We start from the raw sequence: 11,562 nt of genomic DNA, 5'->3' as shown, positions 1-11,562 counted from the left end.
ATATCTATTGGACTTTATTAATGGATTCTCCTGAAAACTAATTAGAATTCGATTTGCACGGATATCACACAATATTCTTTTTTGGATATGAGAATTTTCTTCATAATTAACTCTGAAACCATGCTAGAATAAATTTTCTTCTATTTGTAGAAGTCATTGAAACAATGCTAGAATAAATTTTGGGATTACACAGGCGCTTCTCAACTATAGTTATTTTAAATTTAAACTATTAAAGTTTTTGAAAACATGCTGGTTAGGCCAGCATACAATATACATACTTACGTGCGTATCAATGCAGTGACATTATTATTTATAAAAAATGACGGTACTGGGCACCAAACATGACACATGTAAAACAGTTAATTTATACTATTTTCTCCAATATTTGCAATGTGCTATACACCAAACAGGCCTCTAGAATGAATAAATCTTTTTCTTCATATTTTCAATGCCATGAATCTAGGGAAAATGTATTTATGTATCGTTCAATTAAATGCCAACACAATCTTGTTGGCCAACTCTGAGTAGTGACAATTCGAATCTTCAACAGAATATGTAAGGTCACACAACCCTAATGACACGACCCGTCCCGAATAACCCTAGTGCATTCGAAACATGACGTGCGCCAATGATAAATACTGACTAGATGTCAAATCTATCACCAAAGCTGATTATAAGTTATTTCAAAAAATGCAACAAAATCAAATTTTTATGTGAAATATAATGCGATAGACCTAAAATATTTACTTCATGCTTCATCAATATGAATTATAACATTCAACATGTCGTGTGGCTCTCATTTCGAAATCATTAGACTCTTCCAACTAAAAAGAATCAATTTTTCATCTGTAGAAAAATTACGGAAAAATATATGAGTTAATAGCTCAGTGAGTAGAGAAGTTCGAAAATAATTATACCTTTTCATTTATACATTTTTATCGAAAATCGAATTCATATCATTTGATAATTCACAAGCTACCATTATGTAATTATAACAAAAAAGTGAAATATTCACATAAGGTCATAAAATATCATCTTAAAATCATGATATAAACATCAGTTGATAACCATGCTATAATCTCATCACATCAAACGTACAAAAAAATTCACCAAAAATGTACCCTCTGACTGAAATATATAATCCGCCTCTCGGGATAAAAACTTTCGCCATGAGCCTTTGGTCCCTCTGTGAACGAAAGTCAGTCTCAAAGACCTCTTATAATCAATTCTAGAACACGGCTAAGGCTCTTCTGTGAACTATATGTACACGATCAAGACCAATGTCAGGTCAAGACCCTCCGTGTAGAATAGAATACGGTCAAGGCCCCTCTGTGAACTAAAAGAAGTACATAATTACTAGTACTTTTCTGGTCAATCTCAATATCACGTCCTACATACCAAACAAATCTCAATATCATATGTCTCATATACCAAGTCACAAACGTACAATAAATAATCATTGAAATTCCACATATATCATAATAAAAGATATTTTCATAATAGCCATGTGATTCGAATACATAATTGCATATAATTGCACATACTTTAACAATATACTTAATTTATAAATACTTTAAAAATATTTATATTTTTTCACTCACAATACAATGTTCGTAAAATCAACTCGATTGGTAAGCTGTTCTGATGTCAGTATTATCGCGTGAAATACGATATAATTTTTAAATAAACAATTAATTATTTTAAATAATTTCAATAATTAAATAGGCGACACCCAAACTTAACCATTTCACGTTTAAGCGATTTCTAAAGTCTCTTTAATTGTTAAAACTAGTTTTTCTTTCATCTTACTCAATTTCATAGTTTATTATACTTAACCTCTTTAATAAAATTGAATTTAATCTAATAATCTAACAATTATAAAATCAAACATAACTTAACAATAAGTAACTTTTTACTTACCTTTCAAAATTAAGGAATTCAAACCTAATAATATAGACCACTTATTTTCTAACAACATAGGTGAATTTTTTTTTCCTCTTCTCCTTTTTTTTCTTCTTTTTCCTTTCTCTTTTCTCTCTGGTTCGTTTTCTCTCTTACGTGTTTTGTGTAATGGATTTGGATTACCTATATATATAAATATAATATGAATGGATTTGTTTTGGGCTAACCGCCTACAGTTTCCTTTTTCCTTTTTTCTTTCTTTTTTTTTAAGTGTTAAATTAAGGTATTTCATATTTCACCCTATAACTATAATTGCAATACAAGTCCCCAACCTATATATAATTTAACATTTAGTCATCTTATTTATCATACTAGAAGCTAAATCCCAAAATTTATTTTTATATCATTTCGGGCCCTCTTAAGTACTAGTAATTTCAATTTAAACCCCATGAAAATTATTCTTTCAATTTAAATCCTTATTTGGCTTTAACTTTGACTATATAATTCATTGACTTTAATTGTAATTAAGTGAGGTGTAACAATCTTACCACCTTCAAAGAATTTCGTCCTCGAAATTCAATCAACTAAGATTTGAATACCCGAATATACAAAGCATACATAATGAATGACTTTCTATAATAACCTTAACTAGACACAATTCATTCTTTCATATCTTGCATCTTATTTGGCTTTTTCGAGTTGAGATCTCTATAATTTCACCGATAACCTCAAAGCACAAGTTAAATCTAATATCTATTTACTAAGCCTTAGAAATAGACAATACTTTCTTTAATACCAAATAACCGTTGTAACTCCACCATTAAACAATTAGGCCCAAGTTTTAAATAACACCCCAATGAGCAATATATGATATTCTCAACCTTTCATTTTACCCCATCGTAGAAAAATTCAATTATTTCTCAATTAAAGTTCAAGATACGACCTTTCATGTTACTCGAAATCTTCACCTCCCTTTTTCTTTTCACTATAACAATGGTCACATATTAAGATTCAATAGCTTTCTTTTGCAACTTTCATCCCAATAAATAAGCTTTTGAAATATGTAAGCATCATATATAACCTCAAAAGAGTTCTCTGTAGCGAGTTCTTATATGTCAACTTCAATTTTCACCATTTCAAATAAAAATATAACTTAAACTTTGATGATAGTAAGTATCAATGTTTTTCGCAATGCGATGACACCACATTTCCTAAATTCAACCCCAATATAAACAACTATAAATCATGTTTTAATCATGCCTTTTCAACAATCTATAGTATCATCCGTAATTTATAAGTTTACTTCAAAATACTTTCTAAGCCTTAACATAAATCATTATCGTGAATCAATCACTTATCATTTTTAAATATAAGAGCAAATATTTCCTCAGAATTTCCTAATAGCGAAACTTTTGACATTTCTATACCCATATAAATCTTGTTCTTTCTTTCTATGAAGAGAAAATAATAACATTTAATCATGAAACTCTATACTCTTATTCCATAAATGGGTCGTTGATCTATCATCACTGCATAATCCTTCTTGTATATCGTATAAAGACCTTTAACTAAGATTATAACCCAAAGATACTATCTCACAATTGAATAAAATTTACATTCAACGATCACCCTAAACTTCAAACTATTCGACATATCATCCGTATATTCCATAGCAAATAGATCTTAATAAAAATGAAATACTTTATACATGAAATCTAAAAATACAATTGAAAATCACCTAAAAATTACATCACTAAAAATTCATTAAATTCATCTCAACTTCAAAATTTAACTCAACGCTTCCAAATTGTATGGAATATGACACAATAATCCAACAAATGGCCTTAACAGAATTAATTAACTTAATAACCCAAATCTATCATCACATTGTTTGCTATAGGGCAACCATTATATTCATTTACATGCTATTCAACATATCATGTTATGATCATGTAACATCATCATATACTTATGGCCATACTATATGTCTTCCAACTTTTAGTTATATCTATTTTTCCTTAAGATCACAAAATGATAACCTTCCACACATCAATGTACCACCAAAATTGCATATGTTAATTTTCCAACCTCAGTAAATTCCAACTTTACCATTCTCTACTCCTTTTTTTTTCTCGATTCATATAAACATACCTAAATACACATATCCATTTAATTATATTTCTTAAGCAACAAATAATCCCATAATCGGTAATCATTACAAAGTTCATCCATATTATTCTCACATTCCTTATAATCAAATAACTCATAAATAATCGAAATAATTGGAATTACCGTTAATTTCCTTGATGCCTAAAATACACAATAACGTATTGTTATCTATCAATCCACAAATCATCATTTGTCTTTGACAATTTCTTATCATATAGTATAAATATACACCATTATAGTTTCTATTATTATCCCACATAAGTGGCCACAAATCACCAAATTTTTTTGCTAACGCCACTAATCATTTAGTTTCCCAAAATAATTAAAATTCATCATCTGATTATCACCATTTACACATATAATATCGTTTTCACTATTACTATAGTACAAGCTAAAACTAAGGATTTCCCAAGTGTGTATTAAAAATCACGAAATTCTACACAAAGATTGGTACTTAAATGGTTGTGCCCTATCACTTTGAATGCCTTTACATAAACAACCTGTAAAATCATTAAAATCTATTCAACTTTTAATAGGTTAAATACACCACAATTTCAATCCAACAACTAATAACTCTTTCCACCAATCGGATCATTGCAACTATCATAATTACATATTAGTCTTTTCTGGATCTGTTAAAAAACTATTTTTCTATCATTTTTTTTGTTCTATGCATTTGAGCTAGAAAGCCTGTGATTTCTACCACCACGACATGTGATCATATCCACTGAATATGCATAAACCATAAAAATTTTCGAAACCATGCTCTGATACCACTTTAACACGACCCGTCCCAAATCACCCTAGTGGACTCGAAACGTGACGTGCACCAATGATAGATACTGACTAGATGTCAAATCTATCATGAGTTATTTCAAAAAAATGTAACAAAATCAAATGCTTATATGAAATATAATGCGATGGGCCCAAAATATTTATTTTGTGCTTCATCAATATGAATTATAACACTCAACATGTCGTGTGGCTCTCATTCCGAAATCAATAGGCTCTTCCAGCTAAAAGAATCAATTTTCCACCTGTAGAAAAATTACGGGAAAATATATGAGTTGATAGCTCAGTGAGTGGAGAAGTTCAAAAATAATTATACTTTTTCATTTATACATTTTTATTGAAAATCGAATTCATATCATTTGATAATTCACAAGCTACCATCATGTAATTATAACAAAAAAGTGAAATATTCACATAAGGTCATAAAATATCATCTTAAAATCATGATGTAGACATCAGTTGATAATCATGCTATAATCTCATCACATCAAACGTACAAAAAAATCTACCAAAAATATACTCTCTGACTGAAATATATAATCCGCCCCTCGCGCTAAGAACTTTTGCCACGGGCCTTTGGCCCCTCTGTGAACGAAATTCTGTCTCAAAGACCTCTCATAATCAATTTTAGAACACGGCCAAGGCTCCTCTGTGAACTATATGTACACGATCAAAATCAATGTTAGGTCAAGACCCTCCGTGTAGGATAAAACACGGTCAATGCCCCTCTGTAAACTAGAAGAAGTACATAATCACGGGTACTTTTCTAATCGATCTCAATATCACGTCCCACATACCAAACAAATCTCAATATCATGTGTCTCATATACCATGTCACAAACGTACAATAAATAATCATTGAAATTCCACATGTATCATAATAAAATATATTTTCATAGTAACCATGTGATTCGAACACATAATTGCATATAATTGCACATACTTTAACAATATACTTAATTTGTAAATACTTTAAAAATATTTATATTTTTCTACTCACAGTACAATGTTCGTAAAATCAACTCGATTGATAAGCTGTTCTGATGTCAGTATCATCGCCTGAAATACGATATAATTTTTAAATAAACAATTAATTATTTTAAATAATTTCAATAATTAAATAGGCGACACCCAAACTTAATCATTTCACGTTTAAGCGATTCCTAAAGTCTCTTTAATCACTAAAACTAGTTTTTCTTTCGTATTACTCAATTTCATAGTTTATTATACTTAACCTCTTCAATAAAATTGAATTTAATCTAATAATCTAACAACTATAAAATCAAAAATAACTTGACAATAAGTAACTTTTTACTTACCTTTCAAAATTGAGAAATTCAAGCCTAATAATATAGACCACTTATTTTCTAACAATATAGGCGAACTTTTTTTTTTCCCTCTTCTCCTTTTTTTCTTCTTTTTCCTTTCTCTTTTCTCTTCCTTTTCTCTCTGGTTCGTTTTCTCTCTTACGTGTTTTGTGTAATGGATTTGGATTACCTATATATATATAATATGAATGGATTTGTTTTGGGCTAACCGCCTGCAGTTTCCTTTTTCTTTTTTTAAAGTGTTAAATTAAGGCATTTCATATTTCACCCCATAACTATAATTACAATACAAGTCCCCAACCTATATATAATTTAACATTTAGTCATCTTATTTATCATACTAGAAGCTAAATCCCAAAATTTATTTTTATATCATTTCGGGCCCTCTTAAGTACTAGCAATTTCAATTTAAACCCCATGAAAATCATTCCTCCAACTTAAATCCTTATTTGGCTTTAACTTTGACTGTAATTGAGTGAGGTGTAACACCTAAGGCTAATTGAAAGATACAATACTACTCAAGGGAATCTATTTTAATTAGTGGTCTTAGATGCTGAGGAACAAATTTTTGAATCCTTTTAATTGAGTCTGTAGCCTTTATCATGTCCATCTCCCACTTCTTTAATGAAGTCATCTGGGTTGTCAAGATAGTTGAATAATTAGCTTGAAACCTCAGGATATCTTTTGGACGGACAAATGGTCATTTTACCATCAGATACTCGAATGAGGCATCTACTCCTAGTATTTTCCCCAGACTTCATCTTACCTTAAACTTGTCCAAAGAGTGCTTCAATGTAACACGAACTGAGTCATTTTCCTTTAGTCCGCCAAACATGGTGATTTCATTGAGAAAGGGATCAGACTGTAAGCACAGCATGTTTGTTGCAATCAGCTCTGAGAATGGAGGCAATGAATAATTTTCTATTGCGAAGAGAAATCTTGATTTGTGAAAGTTGTCTTTGACCTTACTATGGAAACTATTAACTAAATATTTTCATTCAACATCAAAAAGGAGCGCGAGGGTTGCACACACATTACTAAAAAGATCATCATTGTAGTGATTTCTTCTTTGGAAAGATACTCTAATCACTATGATTGCCATATTATATAGGGGCGCTTTTGATTGCCAATATTTTTTATGGAAAACATCAATTTTCACCCAAATTCCTACTTTTATACTGTTTGAATTATAAATTTTTTCATGTAAAATATTTTTCTATTTTTTGTCACATAACCATATTTTTCTTAAAACAAGGAAATTATTTTCTTTAGGGAGTAGAATTTTATTTTCTAGGTAATTCTCTCATTTTGTCTCATCTACTCACCAATAAAAAATGAGCAAGTATAACATTTTCTAAGTTAAAAATTAAAATAATAAAGTAATTCATCATTACTGAGAAAATGGATAAAAGCAATCAATATTCAGTTCTTGCGTAATGCGACTGACATAGCTCTCCTGAAAAATTATATGTTTGATGAGTTAACTGAGAAGTATTTAGTTATCAAAGAATAAAATAAAGGATTCAAAAAGTCTCTCCAAAATACTCGACTTTTGTTGGAGTCTTAGTCGCCTTTAGTGTCTCTAATTCCATCCCTTTGTAGCGGCTCTACTCCAGGAGTTTGAGTTTAGTGCTGCTTTTCCAACTTGAAGATGAACCCCACTGATTTATTAAATTGGGAACAGGATAGCAGTTGAAAACTGTGATGTTTGTCCACTGCATTGGGTTCGAAAAGAAGTGTTTGATGATGGCATGCATTAACTGGGAAGATATGTGCCTGTTTGGGAATGTTCTGGGCGGCAAACCTGAAGATTAACTATTAAGATCCAAATATTTAACATAATTCATACCATAAAACATATATTACTCAAAAAATCCTTGATTCTGAAGAATTTCATCGTCGTAAAACCTATTATAGCCAAATCATAACATTTCATTACCTATAGCTTATAGATCAATCAAAATACAAGAATATAACATGCAATTGAAACGGGATAAGCTACCACTACATATGTTCCTATCTTGAAATTTTGTTCCAAAGTATAATCTTTTTCTTCTGGATAAAAGTCCTTGTTTAAATTTTTTACCAATTTTCCCATTATTTAATGTTCCAAAGCTGTAATTGACATTTTACTGTTTCTTAAGAATTTATTGGCAATTTGACCTTAAATCGATATTTTTGAGCATAAAATGTAGCACCGCGAGCCTCAGCGACCCAGGACACTACCAAAATCTTGAACTAGCATAATCATGCATAAGTTGTTCGCAAAAGTGGGGAAATTAATTTGGAACAAAAGCTTTAAACTTTAGGGACCAGTTGCAAATCTGAAGAAAACTACTTTTGTAAAATTGAGATTTTTGCCTGTGTAGTTTTCTTAAAAAAATTTGGTCAGCAGCCAAACGAAGTACAAAATTTACAAAATTTTAATTATAAGTATATTACACATTGGTGAATTACTTGCTAATTTTTATTTATTTTTTTAATAAAAATTCAATCAATTGGTAGGTCAAAATAATTTTCAAATTCGGATCGTATTTCTTCTCAGGTATGTTATGACACCTCTCAGACAAACATCAATAACTTGAGTTTTAGGATGCTCAAAACCGTAATTTCAAATTTGAGAGATAGGTAACCTATAAGCCACCTTCTCCAACTTGAATCAATTAAAAATTTCAAGTATTTTGGTCGAGGTGAATTTTTAAAAGTAGGGGTAGACACTGAATTTGTAAGCACTTTAGCTTTGCAAACTCAAAACAACTAGATTTCCACCTAACCAATGTGCCTTTAAACATTCAAAGCTAAAATGAAATACCCATAAATTTAAATAGTTATTCAAACATTACATGACTTAAACAATAACTTTCAAGTATATACATCAAGGCAACACTTCGCCATCGTCCGCATTAATCTAAAATTTTGTTAGGTATGGGGGGTTGAGTGTCTGACCCATACACACGTTATATTAAATCATATAATAATGTATGCATCTACTCATGCAAATTTAAATTTTTGGACAATAAGTGGATTGAAGATTATACGACATACCAATACTTGGTGCACTAGTACGCCACCAATTTCACAAATCTGGTGCAATATTATGTAACAATTAAACCCATTAGGCACATATAACAAATAGAATAGCTATTAATCACAATAGTACATGCTCAATCATAACATGAATTGAAATCAAATGAGGATTTGAGTCTACCTCTTTTGAAATAAGTCTTAGGGTTTGAGCACTAGGTGTATGGTCTTCAAAAGTAACAACTCTAGAAATTCCGTACAACACCTTTTATTTTCCTTTTCTCCTCAGCCGAGCCCGTGATTTGATTTTGGTTCCATATGAGTCCTAAATGGCTGAATTTCCCTTCTGATTTGGATGAATTTCAATTCAACTAGGAGTCCTAGAATTTGGAATTTAATCAATCACTAATCCAATTTTATGGTAATTAGGACTATATTATGTATGATGTCTCCTGCAAATGTTATTAATGCTTATAAAAAATGAGGTAAGTTCAAAATTTAATCGCTTCATCTTGATCCCTATATATATCCAAATGGAATCTTTTTTAGGTCATTATCCCCAGAAAAAATTTGAACTTTGATTAAAGTCCAATATTGACATAATAATTCTCACAATTATAACAATTAAATAATTAATTTTGCAATATCGAATATTTGATAGAAACTAGAAATCTTAATTGGATCACGACTTATGTGACTACTAACTCTAATACAAATGTGCAACAAAACGAGTGATTGTCCAAATAGTTACTGTCCTTTGCAAAAGGGTTTCAAGGGGTTACTGAACTTTAAAAAATTACCTAAATGGTCACTGAACTTTGTAAAAGGTTTCTACGGGATCATTAAACATTAAAAATCATCTAAATAGTCAATGAACTTTGCAAAAGGTTTCCCACGGGTTATTGAATTCAGCGACCTCGTGGAAACATTTTTGCAAAATTCAATGACCTCGTGGAAATCTTTTGCAAAGTTCAGTAGTCATTTAGGTGATTTTTAAAGTTCGATGACCCCGTAGAAACTTTTTGCAAAGTTCAGTGTCCATTTAGGTGATTTTTAAAGTTCAATGACCCCTTAAAAACTTTTTACAAAGTTCAGTGACCATTTGGACAATTCACTCGCAACAAAATGTAATTTAAACTTTTACTATAATTTGTCGCAAAAATAAATTTTCAAAGGTAAACCATGTAATTTGACATAGGCTAGGCCAAGAGAGCATACATAATTACATGACCAACTTACAGCACATAAATTGGGGAAAACTTGCAACAATGCAAATTTATCTTCCTTAAAATAATTTGCAAAAACTATCTCCTTCAAATTTGAAATTTGTCTGTCTCTACATAAAATGGTAGGACCTTTTGGAATTTCAACAGGTATATTGTTATTGACAAGGAGATAATGGTAATAATCTAATTTATCATATAAAACAAATGCAAAATATTCTATAAATAAGAGTCAATACAATATATCTTTTTCACCATTATAAATAGAATGGGAAGGAGAAACGCAAAATTCAGTGTGTAAACTGCAAAAGAATTCATCCTTGTCAGTCTCATGTTTGGCCTTACACCCTTGGCTACATGGAAGTTTTCATCTTTTGGAATTGACTAACGATTGTCCCGGAAACTAATTGGAGTTTGATTTGCACGAAAATCGCACAAAAAATTTGTGTTTAAATTATGGATGTGTTGTCCACTATGAGTTGAAATCATAGTACTCTGAAGAAACTCATCCTCATTAATATAAATCGCGTAAATCTCTCCTGTGATCACTTTTATCATCTATCTAATTATGTTACACTTTGAATACTGCAATTTAAAGGTAAAAGAGATTAATGTGAGCATATTATAAAATACATTTAGTGATTTCAACCCCTGAATATTTTGCAAAATAGTTTAATTTTTGAGACTTTACATTATAAAATAGTATAATGTTTCACAATTTCTATAATGGAGTTAGCACAATTGAAAATCAATAACATTTTCTTAGTAGTCACATAGACCATGCTAGAATCAATTTTGGGATTAGAAGAGGGGCTTCCTAACTATAATTACTAATAACAAATAAATCTTTGGAAAACATGTCGGCTCTCGTGGGCATGTGCATATGTACAAGTTTATCTATGACGTGATGTACAATTTATAAAAGACAAAAAGCTTACCAAACCTGGCGATGTTGGGTTCCAAAAATTACCAATGTAAACAACAGAAAATGCTTTGCACTTCAAAGAATCTCACTACTCATTTTCTATTGTATGGTCCGAGCAAAAGTTGCGTAGAATATCTGCTTCTATTATCAACTTAGCAGTATCAAAAAAAAAAAAAAAAAAAAAAAAAAAAAAAAAAGA

Source organism: Olea europaea, unplaced genomic scaffold (genome assembly GCF_002742605.1).
Source record: "Olea europaea var. sylvestris unplaced genomic scaffold, O_europaea_v1 scaffold2138, whole genome shotgun sequence".
NCBI lineage: Eukaryota > Viridiplantae > Streptophyta > Magnoliopsida > Lamiales > Oleaceae > Olea > Olea europaea.
This window is presented reverse-complemented; position numbering follows the sequence as displayed.